Source organism: Gavialis gangeticus, unplaced genomic scaffold, assembly GCF_001723915.1.
Source record: "Gavialis gangeticus isolate Ggan-Ray unplaced genomic scaffold, GavGan_comp1, whole genome shotgun sequence".
NCBI lineage: Eukaryota > Metazoa > Chordata > Crocodylia > Gavialidae > Gavialis > Gavialis gangeticus.
The window spans coordinates 888,591-899,479 of record NW_017728998.1 but is presented as its reverse complement, the minus strand read 5'-3'; positions in this window follow the sequence as shown (position 1 = coordinate 899,479).

The window sequence follows — 10,889 nt, the reverse complement described above, 5'->3', positions numbered from 1 at the left end:
TGCTAGTTTGTCTTCCCCAATAGCACGTAAGGGAGTGATCTGTGATCTGGCTAGCATTGCATTGGACCACAGGATTTTCCAGCCTGCATGACCAAAAACATATTTACTGCTGGGTCAGCTGTGACGATAGAGGCACCGTTATTTTAGCAGTCAAAGCACTGCAAGATTCAGTGGCTGGAGGCTGAAGGCAGACAAACTGGGACTTGAAGTAAAATGTGAATTTTAAGAGTGAAGGTAAGACCATGATCATGGACGTGATCTGATATATGTTTGGTTCAAAGTTTCTAACAGCTGGCTCGTGAACAAGTTGGTAAGGACATAGCAGACCATTTCAGAAAAGCCAAATGAATACTGCTTTCTTCAGAGGCTCCAGAAGTCTGAGTATATTGCTATTTGGGGTCAATCCTGAGGGTTGCCTGCAGCTATCCTGAACCACATGAGCTGCACTTCCCCAATCAAGAGCTCAGCTGCTCTTGAACATTTGTCAGCTCGGCCCTTTGAAGTGTTTCAAAGGCATTTGAGACATTTCAGTTGTTACTTCTGTCCATACCCTCCACTTCAGGTGAATTGTTTCTCAACATTCATAAATGCTTATAAGATGGCACTTATAGGCAAATTCTCACGGTCATATTCACTTTCTGCAAATTGGTACTTATAAAAAGGTTACCGGTTTGAGAGGGATGGCCGTGTCTATATTCCATCTCGTTCCTGGTCCTCGAGAGATTGTGAACAAACAGAACAGTTCTGGACCTGAAATTCTTCAGCAAACACCTGAGAAAGTTCAGGTGCAACATGGAGATCTTGAACTATATATTTGATAGACGATTGCCAAGGACTTTTCTCTTTTCAAGCTTTCTGGAAGATTCCTATCTCTCCATCTCTTTTCCTATCCGAGTACCTCATTCTTTGTTTTCCATTCAGGTGCCACCATTTCTACCACCAAAGTCTGTGCTGGTTAGCGTTTGTGACCTAGTGGTGCTTACCAAAGTCTTAGTAGCACTAACAGTGGCCCTAAAGCAAAGGGCCATTCATTCACACCTATCCATTTCCCTATAACCTATTGATTTGAGCATGATCTATAGTTCTTGGTAACCCATCTCCCAGTGGTTAATTAGGCTCTCTTTAAAACATAAGCAACAAAACAGGATTTTAGGAGGATGCATGATACCCAGAAGCACCAAATGACAATTCACGATGCTTTTCAGCCTGAAGACCTGGGGCTGTCAGCCTGCCAAGGAGTCGCCGAGCACGGTCCCACCGGGGGAGTCCCAGCCGTGTCCGCACACTGCTTTTGGGTTCAGTAAACAGGTGGTTACACTTGGTTCAGCACAGACACCTTTTCATAATATGCTGAGGGCCTCACTCAGCGATCAGCAACCTTTTCAGGCTGCAGGTCAGATTGACCCAGCCTGGATCGGAGGCGGGTGGGCGCCAGGATCCAGCTACCCCCACTGCTTTTCCCAGCGGTGTCCTGGGACAAGCACACGCTCCTGACACCCCCCACCGCTGACTGCCTCTGACGCCCCATGTCTGCAGTCGGATCGAGTAGGTCGATGGGCTGGATCCAGCCCACGGGACGCGTGTTGCCAACCTCTGGTCGAGCTCAACCAACAGGGCATCCGTTCCGCTGTTCCCGGAGGAACGATTTCTCCCTTTGCAAAGGCAAAGATGCTGTGATCAAGTCAACTTTTCACCTCGTCTTTGATACGCTGAAGACATTGTGCTCCTTCAGGATCTCACTGCAATTTGAAAGGCATGGTTTAAAGATTTTCTTTTCTATATTTCCAAACGTTACATTAGCCTTTTTGGCCACAGCGTGTGACAGGCGGCATGTTTTCACATGGCTGTTTCTGACAATCCCCAAGTCCTTTTGGGAGTCGCTGCTTTCCAGGATGCTGCCCGTGTCCTTTACGTGTAGCCTGCGTGCTTTGTTTCTAGATGTATGTATGGCTTTGCTTATAGCTGTATTTAAAACCATGTTATTTATTTGCCTTCCTCTTGCCAAGTGTTTGAGTATCGGTGATCTGTCTAATGTGATCCTTTGATGTATAGAGGGGAATGGGAACAGAGAGTGATTTCACCTCGGTGTGCAGCCCTGGGAAGAATGACATGGTAATATTATGCCCAGCTCTGGTGTCCAAATATTAATAAGGATGTTGAAAAATCAGAAAGGGTACAGTGGAGTCACGAAAAATGACTGGATTTGGAGATTTCAGGAGCTCAGTCTTCCTACCTTTCAAGAGGACAATTGAATGGTGATTTGATTATGCTATATAAAAAGTTAGTTCCTGGAAGGAAAATATGAGGTATTGGAAGGTTCTGAAACATAGCAAGAACAAATGGCTAGAAGTTAAAAGATAAATTTAACTTAAAAATAAGGAACACATTTTTAGCAGATGGCTCTTAATCCTGGCAACAAGCTAGCACGGGAAGTGATGGAGTCTCCTTTCTTGAAGTCTTCAGATGAAGATTAATAACTTTCTAAGAGACCTGCTTCAGTCGGACACACAGTCCTGAGCTCAATGTAGGGATAGCTGCATGAAATTAAAAAAAACAGTATCAGGATAATTTGACAGGACTTATTTTTCATGAAAACTTTTGGTTAGTATTAAGTGCATCTTCCTCCTTAACTGTTGAATGGTATGGTCCCATATCGAGAGGCCTCTCTTGCCTAGGTCAAAGCTGTGTGTCCTTTTTAAACTGTGATGCACAACCGGCTTTCTTCCCATCTGGAACTTTCCCAAGTTTCCAAAAAGTATTGAGAATTAACTACAAAATCCTCTTGAGAGCTCCACAGCCAGCTCATTTAAAATTAAAATGATGCAGGCCTGCTGATTAAAAAAGAAGAAATGTTTGAATTTAGCAAATGCTATTAATACCCACCTTAATTAATACAACATTATCATTGTTATGTGCTTGCATCACCCAGCTTCATTCCAGGTGGGAAACAAGTATTTATTGAACTCGTGTCTCTGCATTGTTGTTGACGGGGTTACCATCTCTATTCAGTCATAACCCACATAATTGCTAGGATTTCTTCTGCTTCTGAAATTTCAGAAACATTTGAAAAAATCCCTTGTTATTGTTCTTAGCCCTGTTAGGTATAGACGTAGCTTCTCTTAGCAGTTGTCTCTCTTTCTTAATTTATGATTGCTGTTTTTATAACTGCTTCCACTTCCTTTCTTTAAGCCAATGTGATTTTAACCCCTTTATGAGAAGTTCTAAAATTGTAGCCTTTCATGCAGTATTTAAGCATTTTTAAACCATTCCCAATTTTCATTCACATTCTTCTGTTTATATTTTTCCTTCTAGTCCATAGGGGTTTTTTAGTTCTGGGAAACCTGTCCCTTGCAGTCACCAGAAGTACTAATGTGCGCGTGCAGTACTCATTGGAAGATTTTGGTTTTGGTTTTGTGTGGGTGTGTAAGACTCAGTTCATCTTCACCCGTCAGACTGGAATCTAATATAGTGTTCTTCCGCAATGACCTCTCCTTGCCATAGTATTACAGCTGGTTATAACTACTACTGCCTTTTATAAAGTCCAGGTCCTAATGCAATTGGCTAAAAATTATACTATTTTTTAATATAAACACCTCAGTTGTGACTGTTCAGTGCAGTGTTGAAAAATACTGTAATAACGGTAGTATTTAATTCCTTACATTTGGGATTTTCCTGTAAATCCCTTAACAAAAGAACCTAAAGACTCAGCTAGTAGGACACAGTTTGAATGACAGCACATTGTTATTGTACTTTATGATTTCTACCGTGTACATTTGTTATATTGAATGATCAGCTATTTGTGATATGATCCATGGGAAAATAGCATTTAAGAGTTCTTGGACGAGCATAAACACCTTGCAAATGCGATCCTTTTAAGTTTGCATAAGTAATAATCTGTTTTTGAGCTGGGTTGCAAAACAAGCCCCAAATTGCAATTTCTTTGGAAGGATTTAAAAATTGTATTAAAATTTACAATATGTGAAATAGCAGCATGAAGGCTCACACCCAGTCTTACTTAGAGGCTCCAAGGCTCAAAAAACAGGAAAAGGTGGTTTAAAGAATCAATATTGTTATTTAACTTTAAAGATTTTTTCCTGTACTTAACTTTTCAAAGCAAATACTATTATCAATTGTTGAGTTTCTGAACATAGTAAATGACTCGGGTATCTGGATAGTCTGTTCTGGTTTGCCAGATTGACCTCCATCGAGCATGGGAGGCAGGCAAGGAGCCTCGTGTCTATTCCAGTCTCTGGCACTTAAGCAATAGTAATGTTTTGGAGACAAACATACCAGCTAAAATTATTTTTCTAGTTTGTAAAGCTGTCATACTTTTGAAAATGGGAGTTTTATTTGGAATACAGTGAATGCCTAAAGAAAGTAGCTTAATTCATGTATTACAGAGGGCATCAGTATGAGAAAAGTTGAGACCAAACTGCAAGGAATAGGAACTATAGTATATTGTCACATAGCAGAGCAAGAAGACTTTGTTTAATTGTAATTACTTGTCCTGTAAAATATTTTTCCCGTCTCCTGAAATCTGGTGTGGGTCAGACTCCTCCCGTGGTGAAGGACCGCAGCCTTTTGTTCCAGGTGAAGAAATGTGAAGTTACCGTGAATATTGCTGGGGACCGTGTTGTTACTTGGGCTGCGTAGTACTTGCTTTGCCTTCTGTGGATAAAGGCAGCTTCTTGCCTATTTTTTTTTTAATGTCAGGGTTAGGATAACAGAGTATTATAGGATTTCTTACAGGTTTTTTACCTCCCTTTACTGATGTCTCTGTCTTCCTTTTCTAGGCCTATTTTGTTTCTTTCCAAAAAAATACATTTTTTAATTCACAATCTTTACAAATCCAGCCAAATAACGCCAAGGATAGCCTTATTAACAATGAGATTGCTTCCTATGTAATATAAAATGGGATGTTTTCAAGCTGGATGACACAAAATCCAGCTTCATTTCATATTTGAAAATATTTAATCAGACATAAATAGTTGCCTTTGTTTTCCATTCTGTAAAGTCTGAACTCATGAGCTGCTAAAAGTTAGTGAATTGACTCCTTTCTGGAAAGAGTTTTGACAGACTTGCTAGTGTGGTTATCTATAGCATGGCTTTTGCTGACATGGTTGTTTTTAAAAAAATCCTTACCGCACTAGCACAATTCTGCTTTCACCACGAATGGGTCCCTGTTTATACACCAGTACATTTGTACTTACTTGGAAAACACTATGACCACAATCGGAAGGCATTTGATGTCTGTATGGAGGAAGTAGCCCACACTGTAAACCGTGTGTTTGTATTAAAACATATTAAAAAATTAACTGGCAAGGCTAAGGCCAGAAATCACACTCTGACCTTATGTTTCGGGCAGCAAATGAACGGTGTTCACCTGACCTCGACAAGGAGCCTGACACTTTGGTGCTTTTACCTCGTGTAGCCACGGACACCTGTGTGCGAGGAGTGGAAGCCATTTGAAACGCGGTAAAGCTTTGTGTCCGCTTTGCCCAGTTGTAAATAGTGACAGGTGGTGCAAGTCACTGGAGGATCTGGCCCATTATCTTTTATGAGCCTCGGAGTAATGGTGTGAGAGCAGAGGAAGTGTTGAAAAAAGGAACAGGAAACAGATGGGAGATGAGATCTTTTAAAACTACACAAATTCTGAGAAATTTTCTGCCGGCCTCACACCTGAGGACTTACTGGTAGCAAAGGGCAAATATTACTCTTTGCACAGATAGAAAGAAAACAGAAATGTGGAAGGGGGAAATGAACTCCAAGTTAATTACAAATGAGCACAAAAGCGCACTCCAATTCTTCCCTGTGGCTGTGCGAGGTGGAAAATGTTGATGAACTAAAACCACATTAGTGTCAAATATATAGGGCATCACATCAGTCTTTCAATTCATTTAGCAGGAGCAGGAAGGCAGGACTCGAACGGAGCCTCTCTCCACGTAGGAAGGCGCTGGGTCCGCCAGGCGAGAGGGGAGCTGCTGGGAGGAGTGCGTGGCTGTCTCTAGAAACAAGGGAAAGAAAAGTAAGTTGCTTTTCGTTCGTGTCTACCCTTTGGCCACGTTGCGTGGAAGGCAAAGCGTGAAGAGGAAGGGGAACAGCAGTGACACCGTGTCGCAACAACAAAGAATACAAATCGGTGCACAAAACCTTCCTCTGTGCTGCGGGCCAGGATGTTACCACGCGGTGGCTTTGCACGTTTTGCACTGCTGTTTGCGATACCAACTTTTGATGTCACGCTTGTGTCTTGTGGGGCTTTCTCATGCTTTCTTGTCCAAGTGGGGCTGGAGAAGTTCAATCTTCTTGCTGATAAGATGGTAAAATCTTGCAATCCGGCTGCCCTCTTCCAAACAAATCCCAAGAGCGAGGCTGTCCTGAAATCCAAGAAACCCTTCCCCCTCTTCTGCAACTGCATTTCACTTGTGACCTTACACAGCCTGTGGTCAGACAAGATCCTTTGAACACATCCCCAGAGCTGCGGTGATTAGAAGCTCTTTGATTACCCGGCTCAGCTGGTCCTCCGTTCTCCATAATGCTCCCTCTCTCCCTGCCCCCTCCTCGTGCTCAGGCAATATTTAAAGTCAGAGCTCCCCCCTTTTCATTTTCTATAACGTATTAAACCTCAAGATGTAGTTAACACTAATCCTGATTTATTTAGGATTTATCTGCATTATTAATTCCAGTTGTGTTGTGAAAAAGTGCTAAAGGTTCCAGTCTGTATATAAAGTTTGCTTGTTTATGAGAGAAGAGAGTCCTTTAAAGCTTATCTTTGAGGCAAAATCTCAGATTTTTTTTTTAATAATTCAGGTGGAAATTGTCCATAATAATTTGATTCCCCCCTCCCCCCCCCAAGTAAATACCCTGTCGGGCTATTTCATGCATTAATCTGGATTTGATGTGGATTTAAACATTTACAATGCAAAATAATTTGGGTTAAAAATAATCCCCCCTGATAAAGCTAGGAGCCCCCCTCCCCAACTGTCATCATCTTTGACAGCCAGGCATCAAATGAGATTCTTGAATATGCAAATTAAGGAAAGAAAAACTGAGCAGGAAAGCCTGAGCGTGGTATGTTTTATTTGATTCTGCAGTCAATCAAATGTTTTGACTGACTGAATGGGCGAGGAGGCTGGGTCCTGAGTCCCAGAGTCTCGCCCCCATCGCTCACCTAATGTCCCGGGCATCCTTGTCTTCACACAGTGCCAGACCGCACCCCACGCGTGCCTGGACACCTGAGTCTGGGATCTGTAGTAAGAAGAAAGGCTGGTTTGGGTGGGATGTCCCGGACCACCGTGCCCAATCCTTGCTGTCACAGGCACCCGCTTCATCAAGCCTCTTTCCTGCTCAGTCTTAGGCTAGGGAACTGAACCTGCTCTGTCTTAAAACCAGTTAGGCTTCTTGCCCCCACTTCTTCTAATGGTAAAAGCCTTCTTCTGATTTCCAGTATAAATCTTTCCATTGAGTTTATAACCGCTGAGCACTGGTGCCAGTGCGCTTCTCTGGGTTAGGTGGCTCTGTTGCCTCTCGCGGAAAGTACAGCTAGCATGCGGTCCCGTTACGGAGCCAGCCCACGGTTGGATTTGGAGCCTCAGGATCCACTTGTCTTTTGATTCAGTCTTGGCATCTTTTTTGTGGAAAGACTTCTCTTCTCACATCAGTTTTGCACCGGTGTAACTCCACCGAGTTCACCGAGTTACTTTTGATTTGTGCAAGCATGAGAGCAAAAGGAGACCCAACAATGGCCAGATTTCCCACGGCCTTGGACATTGAAACCCATCCCAGGAGGATGTAACATGCCACTAAACCTGATAGCACTTGACACCCATCGTTCAGGGTTGTAAATGGATGCACCAGGTGCAAGTCCAGTCCTTAGTTTCATAGCAGAGGGTAAGGAGAGAAGTACAGGAACACTGCCTGGCATTTCTTGGCAAGCCCTGCTCTTATCATTGTGGCTTTTTATAGTGTCATGGGTCCTGAGGTGTCACGCAGGAGATACGGTTGGTGCACACCAACAGTAGTAACAGAAGTCACAATGCTTTAGTCTCTCTGTGTTCACACTCATCATTTGCATGCACTGACATCTATTCTGACTGCAGCTAACAGATAATGATGCCTCAGAAACTCGTTAGGAGGCACCGCTCGCACAGTGCAATAAGCAGATAAATGTGCCTGGAAACAATACCGTTCAGACACTATCTTCCCAGTGAGGACCCTTTTGCCGCTACACGTGCTTCCAAGTGGGGGGTTGAAAATGGGCCCGTCGCTCCGATATCGGCAGTGCCGGCGCAACGGTCAGCTGTAACGCCTTCAAATCAAAGTGCATTTAATCAAAGTGCTATTTAGTGACAGTAACAAACTCTGAAACTTTTTGAAGAATGACAAGGCACCGTGGCCCGCCATACATTCGTGGCCTCCTAGGTAATTTAGATATTTGCCGTAACCCATTCAGTGACAGTACCATCCCGATACTGCCGCTTTCAGGATTTCAGTGGGGAAATGCTATTGTTATACGCTGAGGACACCACGCCGGTGTCTTCCTGCATGGGCATTCATCGTCAGCAGACTGGAAACCGTACCAAGTCTTCCTCCCCAACGCGCAAGAGAGTGCTTTCCTGAAAGGCGATTCATAACATGATCTAGAATATACCAAAAACCTAAATCCTGTTAAACCTGAGGTTACTGAATTCTTCCATATTGTATTAATGCTCATCACCTCCATTTTTTGCAATCAGCCTTGGCTTCTTAAAAATAAATTGCAGATGGCGTTGTTGAGGATGGTCAAGAATGTGTACGTGTCCCCCACAATGTGACATTACCTTGCAGTTAGTCTCGCTTCAGCCTATTCCATAGTCGTCTCAAAAGCTCATTAGATCCATCCTTCACATTTTAAGGAGTTGAATTTGACTCCGGAAGAGGGTTACATTAGTCCCTGGTTGTTGCTGCGTGCATGGGGAAGGATAGCCCGGATCTGTCTGGGAATCGCTAGGCTGTCATGCTAGCCAGCTACTTTTCTCACTGAACAATACACAGCTGCATGTAAAGCTTGCGAGAGATTTGTCAAGTGAGGAAAACCCAGTCATCAATAAGCAGCTCTGTGGGGTCAGTCAATGAACTGCCTTTCAGATGGTTACCGACCACTGAACTGGTTCTCCAGCAACAATCAAACAGTCTTTAGCTGCTATCAGCCACTTCCATCACCTCCGAGACTGGCAGTTTTCCAATAAAGCCAATATCCCCCTCCCCCAGGGTAAGGCCATCAGCAGGAGGTGGGCATTGTCTTTTTACTCCAGCAATTTGACAACAATGTTAGCTTACACTCTATTAGCAGGCAGCTACACCCTGACCTCTGCCCCTGACATTGACCGCAGACAGCCCACTCGCAGAATGGGCGCCGCTCGCTTAAGGTGGACCGGCGACGTTCGCCCGAGCGGCCCTGCAGCGCGAGCACGGGACGAGGTCCGTCGGGGGGGACGGGCAGGGCGCCGTGTGCGGATGCGCTCGGGACCCCCCGAGAGCGAACAGACGTGAAGTGGCGAGGTTCGGAAGCGCGTTGCCGCCAAGTTCAATCTGGCAGTGCCGCGGCCTGGGCTCTCGGTTGAGAACCGAGGATCACTGTCGCTAGATAGGTAGAAAGGAAATGGCTCCATGTGCTTTAGAAGATTAAAGCAGGCAGCAGACTACGCGAGGTGGCCACGTTGCAACCGCAGACAATGGGGAGATGCCTGGTGCGGCACGTTTGTGATGCGTGCGCAGTGCTTCGGTTTGGGGGAGCGGCGCGTGAGGAACAAGGAACACGTTTAGATGCAGCTTCGATGTCCTGGGCTCGGTAGCCTGGGTCCGAACAGGGTATCAGGGTACGTGATACCCCGGGGCCTTCACCCGGGGTGGACATGACATAGCACGGCCATAAGTTTAAGAGAACGTTCCCTCCGTCTGCTCCCGAGTCGTGATGGACGTAACACGTCGAGCCTTTTCCCTCTTGAGGACTTACAGCCCTTCCCCCATCAATAAAAAACATTAGCTCACTAAACATCCTGATGGCTTTGCTTTTCTGGATTAACCCTTTGGGAGCTGGGGTTTCCTTCAGATTTGTAAAGGTATTGATCAGAGATCATGTTTGCCTTTCACACCCGCACTCTCCTTAGGTTTGATGGATAGTTGCGGTGCTGAAGCTGAGCAGGGAAGTCACCGCAGCTGCCGAGCAAAGGGAGGCTCGGGGAAACGCCGTTGTAACTGGTTTCGGTGGTTTTCACTGGTTGCTTGCGTGGCCAAATAGAAGACTTGTAGAAATAGAAAGTGATCTGCTGATTGCCAACATTGGGAGCATCCTCTTGGTGACTGTTACAGGTAATTCTTCAGCTCAGTACTATATTAGCAAAAGTTGAAAAGTTACGTCATTCCTGATTAATTAGACTGTTATAAGTCTAAATTGGCTATGATGTTGCTAAACTCTGTTAGAAATGCTGCTTTGTCTTAACAGAGACACCGCATAAGGAATATTACTGGTAGTTAACAGGTGTTAATAAAACCAGAGTGAAGCATTAAAGAAAAGCACCTGGTTGAGTGAAGGTGGAAGGTGAGATGCTTTCACTGCTGCAAGTTAAGTTCAGGTTAAAGAAGCTCTGAGGAGCATGATGTTAGGAGGAGATTTACAAAGTAAAAAGCCCGTCTTTTATGAATCGGGTATACTTTCGGTGGCCTGGCTGGCTATGAAAGATTATAAGGACTACCCACCTACCGAGAAGAAAACTCTTCTGCCTTTGCTTTGCATTTGGCAATTTGTTCTTTCAGTGCACAGAGCTTGGCAGATAACCTGGAACAGAAACCGCGTGTTCACCTGAACTGAGACCGTTTTCCTCTTGCACCTCTTACAAGCCGTCCCTCTTCCA